Raw genomic sequence first — 13092 nt, forward strand, 5'->3', positions numbered from 1 at the left:
GAGGACCGAATGAGGTGCTTTGCAGAGCATGTGTGGGTACGTGTGTGTGTGCGTGCGCGTGCGTGTGTGTGTGGGGGTGGGGTGGGGGGGTGGGGCAAGACACAATTGGTAAATGCGGGGTTATTTTTTCTGAAGTGAATTCAGAGGGAACTTTTCATAGGAATTCTTTTACATTTTTTTAAATTGCATGTTATTTCCTTAGTTTGTGGGTATGTGTGCCTGTGGATGCCTGTGTGTGTACATGTGGTATCAGAGGACAACTTATTGGAATGGTTCTCTCTTTCTATCATGTGAGTCTTAGGGCTTGATCTCAGGTGGACAGGCTTTTGGTGGCCGGTACACTTACCTGCCCATCCCCAGCCTAGCTAGGATTAGAATCTAGACGCTGTTAAGTCTCCATTAAGTCCTAGCTCTTATTCATGACAAATATCATTTTTTTTTAAAATTTTCAAATCATGTACAATTTCATCCATGGATGTTAAATTACTCTAAAGAATGTTTTTTAGCTTTTTAAGTGTTTGGTTCTGGGCTTTGAATTCGATGCTAATGTCCTTATTTTGCCGCCCCGTGATTGGAGAATGTGGCTGTATGCTTTTTTTCTTTCTAGCCTACCGTCACATTAGTTGAAACTTGTTTTGTGGGCATTTGAAAAGAATTCGGTAGACTCATTAAATTCATTCTGAAAACTGCTGTCTGTAAACATTACTTAGTTTACATTCTCTCTGGGTTTGAAGAGAGCCCCAGTAAAAGCAACTGCTACCGGAGGAGTACGTAGCCAATTGTCTCATTTAATTAATGTGTTTAGAGACCGAGCCTTGCTATCTCTGGACTTTTGGTTCTCCTGTTTCAGTTATATACCACCACTGCTGATGGCCAAACCTTTTATTTTCCTTTCTTTCTTTTTCTTTTTTCTCTTTAATTTTAAAAAACTTATTTTAGTTGCTTTTTTTTTTTAACAGATCTTGCCTGAGTTTATTTGTAAGAACAACATAGGACACTGGTCATCTGCAAATAGTGTGTGGGGAGGTGTGTCACAGTAGTCCATCTGTCTTCACACTGGCAGGAGCCTTTTCTATGGGGCCTTCACAGGGGCCTGGGCACCTTTGGGGGCCTGGGCTGGACTGAAGCCTGGGCCTTAGCTGGAGCTTTGGCCTCTGCCTTGGTTTGAACCCTGGGCTTTGGTTGGCAGAGCCTCTGACCCTTGGCCATGTAGCTTCGAATCCGCTTCCCAAGCTTAGGGTGAACGATGAAAGCCAGCCGCTTGAGTTTGGGGCCTTTTGGCATTTTGGGCTTGATGGCCTCTGCGCCCGCACTCACTGCCTTTGCGTTGTTGGCCTGCATCTTCTTCAGGCCTTTCTTGTTGTGCTTCTTGGCAAAACGCATGTTTCTCAGGAACTTGGGGTCAACCCTCTTAAGAGATTCATATCTTTGCGACCGGGGTTTCTTGATGCCGTTTCTGTGCCATTTGTGGGACTGGTTGTGTGTGGTGTGGTTCTTGGACTTGGCCATGTCTGCACTGTAACCCGCGGCTCCCGCAGCGCCTGAGACCGGAAGAGAAACAGTTGCTTTATTTTTGAAAGGAGGTGACTTGGCCTTATAACATGAGAGACTAGATAGGAAATGACTCTCATCCATAAGGGGATAACCCAAGATTTAACATCATTCCTTTTTGTTAAGGATTAGATTCCACACAGGGAAAACAGAGACCTCCCTTTAGTTGAAAGTGCGCCTACAGTTTGTAGAGCAATTGAAGAAGTCAGAACTGAGGAGTTTGCTTGCTTGTTAGTTTATCTAATGACTTAATCGGATAGTGGGCCGCCAATAGTTGAGTGAATACATGCCCAATAGAATTATCCATTCTGCACATCCCTTAATATTGTGCCTGTGGTAGCCTGGTAGTCTCAAGAAATCAAAGACTTTGTCTGGATGTGAATAGAGCACAAATGCCTACCGATGGTGCCTTTGCCTTCCCTGGGTGCTGTGGAATTACAACTCTGTCCACTGCAAGAAGGCCCACCCAGTGTAACATCCAAGCACCCCATGGTTAGGCCAGCTTTATCTGTTCACAGAAGGCACAAAGGATGCTTGTCTATCATGGCGACAGACTAGGTGGACTACCTCCAGCGAAGGCAGCCAGCCACCTACAAGCCTCCTGCCACTTCATCTGTTTAAAAAATACAATTTTACACACCCTTTCATTTTGCTAATGAAATGCTGTGCTTTAAACCCAGGGGCCTGCCTGCCAGGCAGAGTTCTAATTATGCCTGGGCAGTCAGCAGCTGCGTTCACTTAGAAAGCTTTGACCAAAGCAGAGAGCCCAAGTTGCTTTTATGCATCTTATAATATTGCCCAAAGTCGGTATGTTTGTATGACAATTTAATTATTTCTAAAGGGAGGGCTGGCTTTAAATTCCATGTTTTAAAAATCTATTTCATATGTTGATGCTAAAAATGATGTACATTTTGGTTATCTCTTCCATAAAACTGACCATATACTGCTCTGGAAAGTGTTTGTTTCTTGACTCTGTTCTTTCTATGTCCCCACATTCGATACCTCTAACTATGTGCAAATTTTAAGATAGACCCAGGCTTGATGCACCAGGATTGACACCCTCTAGAGACTTTATACATCCATTCTCATTCCCCCACCCTGCCACTGTATTTTGTGTACCTACCAGTAGAACCATGCATGTTCCCAGGCAGCGTCAGCGCACAGGTTCATACCGCATCCTGGGTCACCTTGTTGGCTTGTGTGCATGGCCTGCTTCCTGGACTTCTCTGAAACAGCCCGTTCCTTTCCTGGTTACTGTCTTGTCTTGTGGATTTACTTATTTATTTTCTTAGCACTTATTTGCACAACCACACATCTCTGGTAAGGTAAATAAGAAGTCTGGGAATACAGAGCTTTTGTTTGTGTTGTGGTCTTGTACCTAGAATGATGCCAGCCACCTCAGAGATGCCCAGTCAGTATTTGATGAGCACCTTAGCTACTTTTCCCCTGACTGTGATCAACACACCTGGCAGATGCACCTGCTAGGGGGAGGGATTTACTCTGGCTCAAGTTTTAGAACAGATAGTCTGTCACGGTAGCGGTGGCATGGCATTATAGGGACAGCAGAGTGTCACGGCTTGGTCTGTGGCAGTGGTGGCTTGCAGCTGCTTCTTCACATTTTGATGGATAGGCATAGAGATGGGAATGGAAAGTGGCTTCCTCAAAAGCCTGCCCCATATGGCCTGTGTCTACCAGCTGGGTACCATGACCCAAAGGGTCCACAACTTCCCCAGACAGGGGCTCACAACATGAGACATTTAACATTCAAAACCTTTAACATGAAACAAGGATCCATGGGGTTCTCTTTGTTTGAAGTTGGCACCCCAGTTCCAGGAAGTCACAACTCAAGTTTATGCTTCCAAAGGCTGCATGTATGGAGCCATTTCTGTAAGGGATTCTAGTCTTACTGGGTGCAGGATGACGTATTAGGTAGTACTTGCTCATATCTGGCTACTGCCCAACCCTTGATAAGCCTTTTTCTACATGGTATGGATTGAATGCATCCCCTTCCTGTATTTGTGTGTTGGGACAGTCGTCCCTGATGGGATGCTGTTTGGTAGTGAGCTCCCAGGAGGCAATTGGATTTGGCTGTGGCTCTGATGGTAGCATTCCCTATGATGGAACTGTTGAGCACATGACAGAGTGGAATGACCAGGTCAGAGTACAATATGAAGTGGTCTTTTCAGAATGTTTGGGAAGAGAATGCCTTTTATTATTTGTTTAGGTGTTAAAAGCTTACAGATTTTGGCATTTGGAGTGGTCCTGGTTCAAGAAAACTAGATTAGCTAATTACCAAGACTAGCTCCTGGTCACAGCTTGGTAGGTGGGTTCTGAGAAGGGCTATTCCGGAGCCAAGATGAGATCTCTTCAGGCTCATCCAACAAAGCCACACAGTGTCACTTCTGTGGGGGGTTTTGTGATTGGTGTCAGGTATTGGACCAGTCCAGGTTCAAAGAAAGGGGAACCAGACCACCACCACCACCTGACAGAGATGTGACAGAGTTACACTATAAGAGAGGACAGTCACCCTGGTCATCGTTGGAAATCCAGTCTACCCTCAAAAAGACTTCCTGAAGTTCTTGCAGTTTTATTACTAGTAAAGAAAGAAGAGCCTTGGAATAAGACAGGATGGAACCCATCTTCAGTGTGTTGAATGTGGAAGAAAGACGTCTGAATAGTTCTTCCCTTGTTGGAGATACCCTGAGGTCCAAGAGATTAATTTTCCTCTGGAATGCTACGATCCTGATCATACTTTTAGAGGAAACAATGCAAACCTAACTGTGGAATCACAGGACATTTACAGTTATGTTTTTACTTTTAAAAGATTTATTATTATTATTATTATTATTATTATTATTATTATTAGGTTATTTTGAGATACAGTTTCTATGTATAGTCCTGGCTGTCCTGGAACTCACTCTGTAGACCAGGCTGGCCTTGAACTCAGAAATTCACCTGCCTCTGCCTCTGCCTCCCAAGTGTTGGGATTAAAGGCATGTGCTATCACTGCCAGCTATTTTTATTATTTTTAATTCTGAGTAATGTGTGTGGCTATGTGCATATGTGTGCAGGTGCCCACTGAGGCCAGAATGCCAGATCCCAGTGGCACTGGAGTTATAGGCAGTTGTAAGCCACTCAGTGTGATTGCTGGGAGCAAATTTGGGTCCCCTGAGAAAATAATACATGCTCTTAACCCATGAGCCATTTCTCCAATGCTTATCTTTATTTTTAAAGGCTAGTATTTGTACTTTATAACAGAATATGACTAGATTAGGGGATGGAGAGATGGTTTAATAGTTAAGAGCATTGGCTGCTTTTCCTGAAGACCTGAGTTCAATTCCCAGCACCTACATGGCTCCTCACAACCATCTGTAACTCCAGTTCCAGGGGATCTGAAGCCCTCTTATGACCAGGTACGCACATGGTACAAAGACACACATACAGAAAAAAAACACCTATACACAAAATATTAAAATAAAATAAAGTAAAACAAAATAAAAATGTGTAAAGAACTTGACAAGGCTGACATTATCCCATTTGTCACACACAAGACAGCTTAGATGCGGCAATGGAAAGCAAACACCACTCACTTCCATTAGAATAAAATTCAAGGGAAATCACCTGCATTATTAATACATGATCTTGCTGTGTTCAATAAGTGTAGAAATGGGGTATATTCATCTTTCAGAACGGAGAAGCAATACGGCATGGCGCTTTGAATCTGTTATTATTCATTAGCTTTTGGAATATTCCTAGCGTCGTGCTCAACACACAGCGAGGCCTGGATAGTGACATCCCCACACAACCAACCTACTTGGTTCTAGACATTTCATATAAAATCTTAAAAAATGTATATTTATTTATTTATTTATTTATTTATTTATTTATGTGCATGCGTGTGTGTATGTGTGTGTAAGGGTGCCACAGCACATATGCAGAGGTCAAAGGACAGTCTGTAAGAGGTGATTCTCTTCCTTCACCATGTTGCTTCCAGAGATTGAACACAGGTTTGATTGTCAGGCTTGGGGCAGATTCTTTTTACTCATGGGACCAACTTGACAGCCCAAGGTGTTTCTTTTATGGGGGAGAAATGAGATATTGAAGTTAACACTAATTAGAATTCTTTCTAGGTAGTACTCTTTTTTTGGGTGTGTGTATGTGGCATAGTCAGATAATATGTATATAGCAGTTGGTCATTTTTTTTAGCTTTTACTTTGCTCTGGTCTCCTCTCCTCCCTCCCTCCGTCTGCCCTCCACACATGGCAGGACGTTCTGTCTGGAATTGCTGAGTTAACAACTTCCTTTGCTGTAGTCATGAAATTCAAGTCTTTCCCCTCACAGAGAACTTTCCGTGAATTCGAAGCCCATGTGCTGATTAGACGCCTTCTGATTCAGAAGTTAGCTGCGTGCTTCTGACAGTGTGGTCAGACTATTTACAGTGGATGTCCCCGGGAGTGGTCTGACTGAGAGACCTGGAACCTGGGCTTGATTCACAAGAGAGTTTCTGAGAAGTTTCCATTTGATTTGACTTGTCATAATCCATGAGCTCACAAAGGCAAATCCTCCACAGCTGGCCATCTGGATTCTCACTTGCACAGGAGATTTCTGGAAGGAAAGAAAGAAAGAAGGAAAAAAAGAAAGAGGCCATGAGGACTGTTTGACAACTTGTTGTCTATACAATGGCAACATTTCCTGAGCTTAAATTAAGAAGTTGCTCGGAGTAGGTTCTTTTGGATAGCTTTCACTTTTTGAATGAGTTCAGTGTTTGCAAGGGAAAGGGCTTGTGGTTTTCAGGACAATGCTGAGATGCTTGTGTTAGAAGTGAGCACAGTCATAGTAGATCATAAGCTTGTTTCAAGAAAACAGTAGACTTGGCTGGAGCGAGAGTGCAGTGGTTAAGAGTGCTTACTGGCTCCCCTGAAGACCCATGTTCAGTTCCCAGCATCCACATCGTGGTTCACAATTTCCTATAACTTCAGGTCCAGGGAATCTGACACCTCCCCTGGCTTCTAAGGCTTCTGCATGTGTATGGCCTCTGTAAATCACTCAGGCACACACACACACACACACACACACACACACACACACACACACACACACCAATAGTAAATCATAGAAAAAAGAAAATAGTTGGTAAGCCAGACATGCTGTGGGTAGGGAGTCAGGAGTTCAGGGGTCATCTATCCTCAGCCAAATAGAGAACTCCAGGTTAGCCTGGGCTACAAGAGACCCTGTCACATGACACACACACACGCACATAGAATATAATAGCTGCTATTTTTTCTTAAAATATAATTATCTTATTTCTTTATGTAGTGTTTTCTTCAAATGACACTTGTTTATTTTTTTATTTAAAATTACTAAAAAAATTTTAGACATATGCAGTGTTTCATCCTAGTACTTTCAAAGAGAGTTTGCTGATTTTGCAAACTCCCTCTCCTCCCTCATTCCCTGTGACACCCCTTTGTCCCCTTCCTCAGCCCCCTTTCCTGGTTCCTCATGATACTACTCTCCCCGCACCCCTTACCTGACATCTTTAAGATGCCATCTAATCAGAAGAGACAAGGGCTCATCCATCTTTGGAAATATTTATTGCTGTTCCATTTCATAGTAAATCCAGGTCCAAAAAAAAAAAAAAAAAGCCAATTTTCTTATCTCTTTGTACTTTAGCCAAACATCCAAGCAGCTCAAACTTTCTGGGTAACCATTAACCACGGAAATGTAATTCAGTTAAAGGAGAGAAAAAAAATTCAAGAATTCTCCTAATAATGGCCCGAATACGTGTTAAAACACATACATTTTTCTCGAAATGTGTTTGCCTCAGGGATAATCTGTATTTGTTGATTCTTTAGCCTACTATTTGCTTTTCAAATGCTTTTCTTCTCCTTATAATGCACAGTAATAAAAGGTAATATTATATTCGGAAGTATGTTGGCAAAGGAAACTCGTGGAGTTAATCCAATAACGTGGAGCTCCTTGGAGAAAGGAGCGCTATGGAAACACAGGCTTATTATCACCATTGTCCCTGTGTGGAGCTGGGACGCCACCCGCCCTGGGTAAAAGCTGGCCATTTACGAAAGATCGTGAATTGTCATAGCGGGAGTCAAAAGAGATTCATATTTTGAAAACTGCACACCACTAGGTAGTAGGGATTTTTTTTTTCCTTAAAGAAGCTCGCTCACTTTCATTTCTTGCTCAGGAAGAGAATGTGCGGGTGATTATTTTCCAGCTATAATCTGTAAGCCCGAGCCCTTGTGGTGGGAGGTTTTAGATGGTGTAACTGGATAGTCAGCTTTTTCTCCTGGGCTCTGTCATGGCCTGAGTATTGGGGTTTCAATGGACACAGGTTCAACAATGCCTAGAAAGATACACAGTTTCGAATTCAAACAAAGCGCTTGGGTGATTTACTCTCTTGGCTCAACAAGAGTCTTTTTCAAAGAGGCAGGCACCGCTGAGAGGGAAGGCTCAGCTCTGAAGGTAGACTGGTCTCCATCTAGAATCCTGGCTGCTCACGTGGCTCCAATATCTGCAAGCTTGAGGTCTTTGAATCTGTAAATTGAAATTGCTGATGATCGAAAAGCACAGCAAAAATCAGCACCTGGCATGCAGGTGAGCTCTCAGTCGTAGCCGCCGCCATCGTCCTAATTAAATGTAACCATCACCCTGATTAAACTTGACCTAGAACTTACACTGATAGCTGTTAGCTCACTTGGTGCCAAGCTAATGACACAGTGTCTGGGTAATTCAGGACTCTGGCTTCTCGATGTCAAATGAGAATGGAAAGGTTATGAAACCAATCTCCAGGGGCATGGGGGATGGCTCAGTGGTTAGGAGCACTTGTTTTTCCAGGGAATTCTCAGCACTCATGTTGAGTGGCTCACAACTACTTGTAATTCCAGCTCCAGAAGATCCAATCCCTTCTTATGGTCTCTTCAGGTACCACATCTATGGACACACACACACACACACACACACACACACACATACACACACACACACAAAGAAAGTAAGCCTTAAAAAACAAATCTTTGAAAGTTGGAGATTTGGAGAGAGGGAAATTATTTAAAATATGTTGGTATGATATAGATTTTTTACTACATAGACATTATTTTATTTTCAATATAAACATAATTTCAGGAAACAATGCAGGTTAAAGTTAAGGTGGCTAATTGGTCACATAGCTCATATAATGTTGTAGATCACCTCTCCCCAAACGTTATTGTTACCAAGTTTTTCTTGGGTATCATATTGTGAATGAAGCCTTCAGGACTATGGTTTTAAAACTGATGAAGCAGGGTTTTTTGTTTTTGTCTTTGTTTCTGTTGTTGTTTGTTTTGTTTTAGAACTTATTTCTTCAGGCTTCTTTGCTTATTCTAGTCTTTTCTTTGGGAGTGTGGGGAGGGAGTCCAGAGAGCATCTCTTGCCTCCTTCAGCCTTTCTGGCAGGCAGCTCACAAGTCAGAAGGGTAACTTTCGGTACCACTCTGTCTTGGGAGGATAATCTATCATTCCCAATTAACTTCAGGCCAAGGAGGGAGAGATTATCAGAGTTCATTTGTGCATGCCATCTTGTGACTGGAGATGTTCATGAGAAGTATGTTAAAATAAAAGGGGACTGATTCAGGCATCAGAGCAATGGTTTAAGACATGTGCTTCAGCCACATGTCTTAGGATAGATAGCTTTGGTGATAACGTGGGGTCTGATATTTGGAAGCAACTAATTTTATTATAGTGGATCACTTGGTTAGACATATCTACATTCAGCCAAGGGAACTAAGGAAATCAGTTCCTATTTCAAGGTGGGATCCAGACAAAACCCTTCCGGTCACTACCCTCCTCTAGCAAGCCACAAATTTCTTATTTCTTTTCTAAGGAGGAATGCTTTAAAGAAATAATCCAGGCAACCTCCTTCTCTGCAGTTTTACTCAAGGCCCTCCATTTACGCCTGTGTATTCACCCTCGGTCCCTCGCTGGTCTCTTTTGTCAAGTTATCTATGCATCCATCCTCCCTTAATTTTTTTTCCCTCATCTTCTCCCCGCTGGTGTCAAACGAATTTGTCTTTCTGCAGAAGCCCAGCAGGGAATGGATTAATACAGCTGAGGCACCGGGACTGCAGTGACAGGATGCTGGGGTGACCTCCGCATGTGCAAAATAAAAGAATTGAAAAGTATCCAACAGCTACAAGTCAGGGGGAAAAAAATCTCCATACATCTTGTTCATTTCCTCTGCAGAAGAATTTCAATATCTCCGAGATACCTTGTCACAAATGTGTGTGTGCATGTGAGCGTGCACGTGCAAGTGTGTGTGTGTATGCATGTATGTTTGTGCATGCATGGGTGTGTGCGCACGCGTACAAGCTTGCACGCGAGTGCTCACACACACACACCCTCACAAGCCGGTGAAACAGGCACAAATGCTGAATCTGGGATCTATTTTAACACATATCAGGTTAGTGCCTCACAGGGAGTCTGGATATTGAGGCGAATACTTGATGCAGCCAGGAATGTGGCTTTGTCCCTTCCCTTCCCTTCCCACTTAAGTCGTTTTATTTCCAGCAGTGCAAACCACCTCCAGAATAAATCTTCCAGAGATAAAATGGGTTCACATTTCTAGCAACCCTTCATCACTGTCGGGCTGCGACGGTTGGTTATTGCCTGGTTATCCTTGATGCGGAAGCCAACTGCAACTGAGCCAGGACTCAGAGGATATCCGGATTCTCTCCTGCTGGGCCACTCACTTGCCAAGAGTTGGGCTTTCTTTCCTTTCATGACTGACATTCAGTGAAATATTTGATGTTTAAAAAACAAGATTGCTTAGTTTTGCAATTGTTAATATTCCTCTCCCCCCAGCAACCCTCCCCAGTCTAAAATCCTGTACCATGGCTTGAAAGACTTGGCGTGATTACGATAATGCACCCTGCTCTTTTTGCTATTCCTATAGGGAAAATAAACCCCACATTAGTTCCATATTAGTACCTGACTCGGGGAAGTTAAAAAGCACCAGAAAAGGTTAAACAGAGTCAAGTACACATGAGAGAGCAGTGGTTATTAGTGCTCAGGGAGCCATTAAGAATTTCTGCTTATACAGAAGAATTTATTGGCACTCCTGCTCCTGGCTGCTTTTATGCATTTTAATAAAGAAGTCTACTGGTGTGTGTGTGTGTGTGTGTTTGTGTATATGTATGTGTGGTGTATATGTTTTATGGCTGTGATTGAACAAGGACTTTAGCTATTTGGTATGTTCCCTAATCTTATCCATTTTCCTTCTTGTTCCCTGAGCTCTCTCTTTGACTTACAGTCTCTCAGATAAGATGACAATTCTGAAAAGCTGAGCCCTGTTAGTTAGTTAGTTAGTTTGTTTGTTTTTATTAAGGTAATTCAAGCAGAATGTGCCTATTTCTAATTATTTATTTATTTATTTATTTATTTATTTATTTATTTATTTATGCTGGTCTAGATAGACCAGAAAACCTGTTTACTTTAGGAAGATGTTTGAGGGTAATTATCTAGAGATAAAATTCTAAGCATGCAGTTTCATGAAGCAAGAAAAGTTTGTGAGATTATATATTTCTTGGTGCTCTGAAAGAATCTACTGAATCTATCTGAAAGAAGCTATTTGCTAGGGAAGATGGGAGTTCCGGTGTAGGGAAGGGAGTTGAGTGAGCACACTTAAGAATCCCTTTAAAAATTCTTGTCGAAATAACCAAGGGACTATCAAATTAGAGATGAAGGCACGCTAATGTTAGAAGGCATTCTGAGACACAGAGAGATTTTTCTGTGAAGTAAGCTGTGGGTAACACTGGCCTGCAAGGAGAGGCAATTAGGATGTGGAAAACAACATCTTTTTTCATTCTAAGAGGCGAGAACCTGCTGTGTGACTTTTTCTGGGGAGACAGGGAACTAATATCTATGCACCCCAGATAAGACACCAAGGAGAGACCAAAGAACTCATCTCACGAAGGAGTTACAGAAACAAAGTTTGGAGCTGAGATGAAAGGATGGACCATGTAGAGACTGCCATATCCAGGGATCCACCCCATAATCAGCATCCAAACGCTGACACCATTGCATATACTAGCAAGATTTTATGGAAAGGACCCAGATGTAGCTGTCTCTTGTGAGACTATGCCGGGGCCTAGCAAACACAGAAGTGGATGCTCACAGTCAGCTAATGGATGGATCACAGGGCTCCCAATGGAGGAGCTAGAGAAAGTACCCAAGGAGCTAAAGGGATCTTCAACCCTATAGGTGGAACAACATTATGAACTAACCAGTACCCCTGAGCTCTTGACTCTAGCTGCATATGTATCAAAAGATGGCCTAGTCGGCCATCACTGGAAAGAGAGGCCCATTGGACACGCAGACTTTGTGTGCCCCGGTACAGGGGAACACCAGGGCCAAAGGGGGGGAGTGGGTGGGTAGGGGAGTGGGGGTGGGTGGGTAAGGGGGACTTTTGGTATAGCATTGGAAATGTAAATGAGCTAAATACCTAATAAAAAAATGGAAAAAAAAAAAAAAAAAAAGAACTCATCTCACATCTCGAGGAGCTGGTGAGTTCATTTGAACTCACTTACAGGAGCACTGATGACTCAGAACGCAGCCTTCTCTCCCTCAGCTTGCTCGCTGCCTCCAGAGCCTTGCAGAAAGGATTTGTGAATTCTTCAACTTCCTCAATAAGGTGTGGAGGCTAAATCCCATCACTTTCTGAGTCTTAGGACCCTCTTCTCCCCCCACCCCCCAAAAGGTAATGTTTCAGTTTGGAGAATTCAGACGGCAATACACAACAGAATATGGCAACAGAGTCCAATTGTATGCGTGGAGAATCAGGGGTTAAGAAATAGGAGATTTAGAGGCCAATACTGACTTGGTTTGTGTCAGGTAGAGTTTGGTGTGACATTCACTTCTAATTTGTACATGGGATATCTGTCATGACCACTTAGCTAGACTTCTCTTATAGCTAACCCCTGCCATCTATTTATTCATGTTCCTTTTATTTTTCCTCTTGTGCTCAGAGTGTATTTTGTATGGCTCCAATATTTTTTTGCTTTGAGATTTGTTTTCTGCACACACCCTCACCCCACCCCAGTGTAGTTTGATAAAGCTTCCATGGGCACACAAATACTTTTTTTGTTTGGTTGCATGGAAGAGTAGAGTCTGTCAGTCTATTGCTACTAATTTTCCATTGATGTATCAATTGTTGAGAGATAATTACTGAAGTACCAACCTGTGACTGTGAGTTTCTCTATTTTTTGCAATTTCATCAGTAATGGAGATAACAGTTTTGGGGTAACTCTTTGAAGAACTGCTATTGTAAAAATAAAACCTATTAGGATTAATAGCTTGTCTTGATAAATTGGTTCCCATTGACCCACACACTTTTTATTCTGAAATCTAATTTGACCGATAATACCATCAGTCCAGATTTCTTTTGCTTAGTGTTATCATGTGTATCTTTTAAATTAAAAGCATATTTATTCTATGAATGTGTGTGTGTGTGCTTGAATATATGTATGTGTACCAAGTAAGTGCTTAAATTTTAATT

The 13092-nt window shown here is 42.4% G+C and overlaps 1 pseudogene; it reads right to left on the minus strand.

The window, feature by feature from the left end:
• Positions 1-1083: 1083 nt before the first annotated feature.
• On the minus strand, positions 1084-1545 carry Gm8940 (annotated as a pseudogene).
• Between the last annotated feature and the right edge of the window lie 11547 nt (positions 1546-13092).

This window comes from Mus musculus, chromosome 8 (genome assembly GCF_000001635.26).
Source record: "Mus musculus strain C57BL/6J chromosome 8, GRCm38.p6 C57BL/6J".
NCBI lineage: Eukaryota > Metazoa > Chordata > Mammalia > Rodentia > Muridae > Mus > Mus musculus.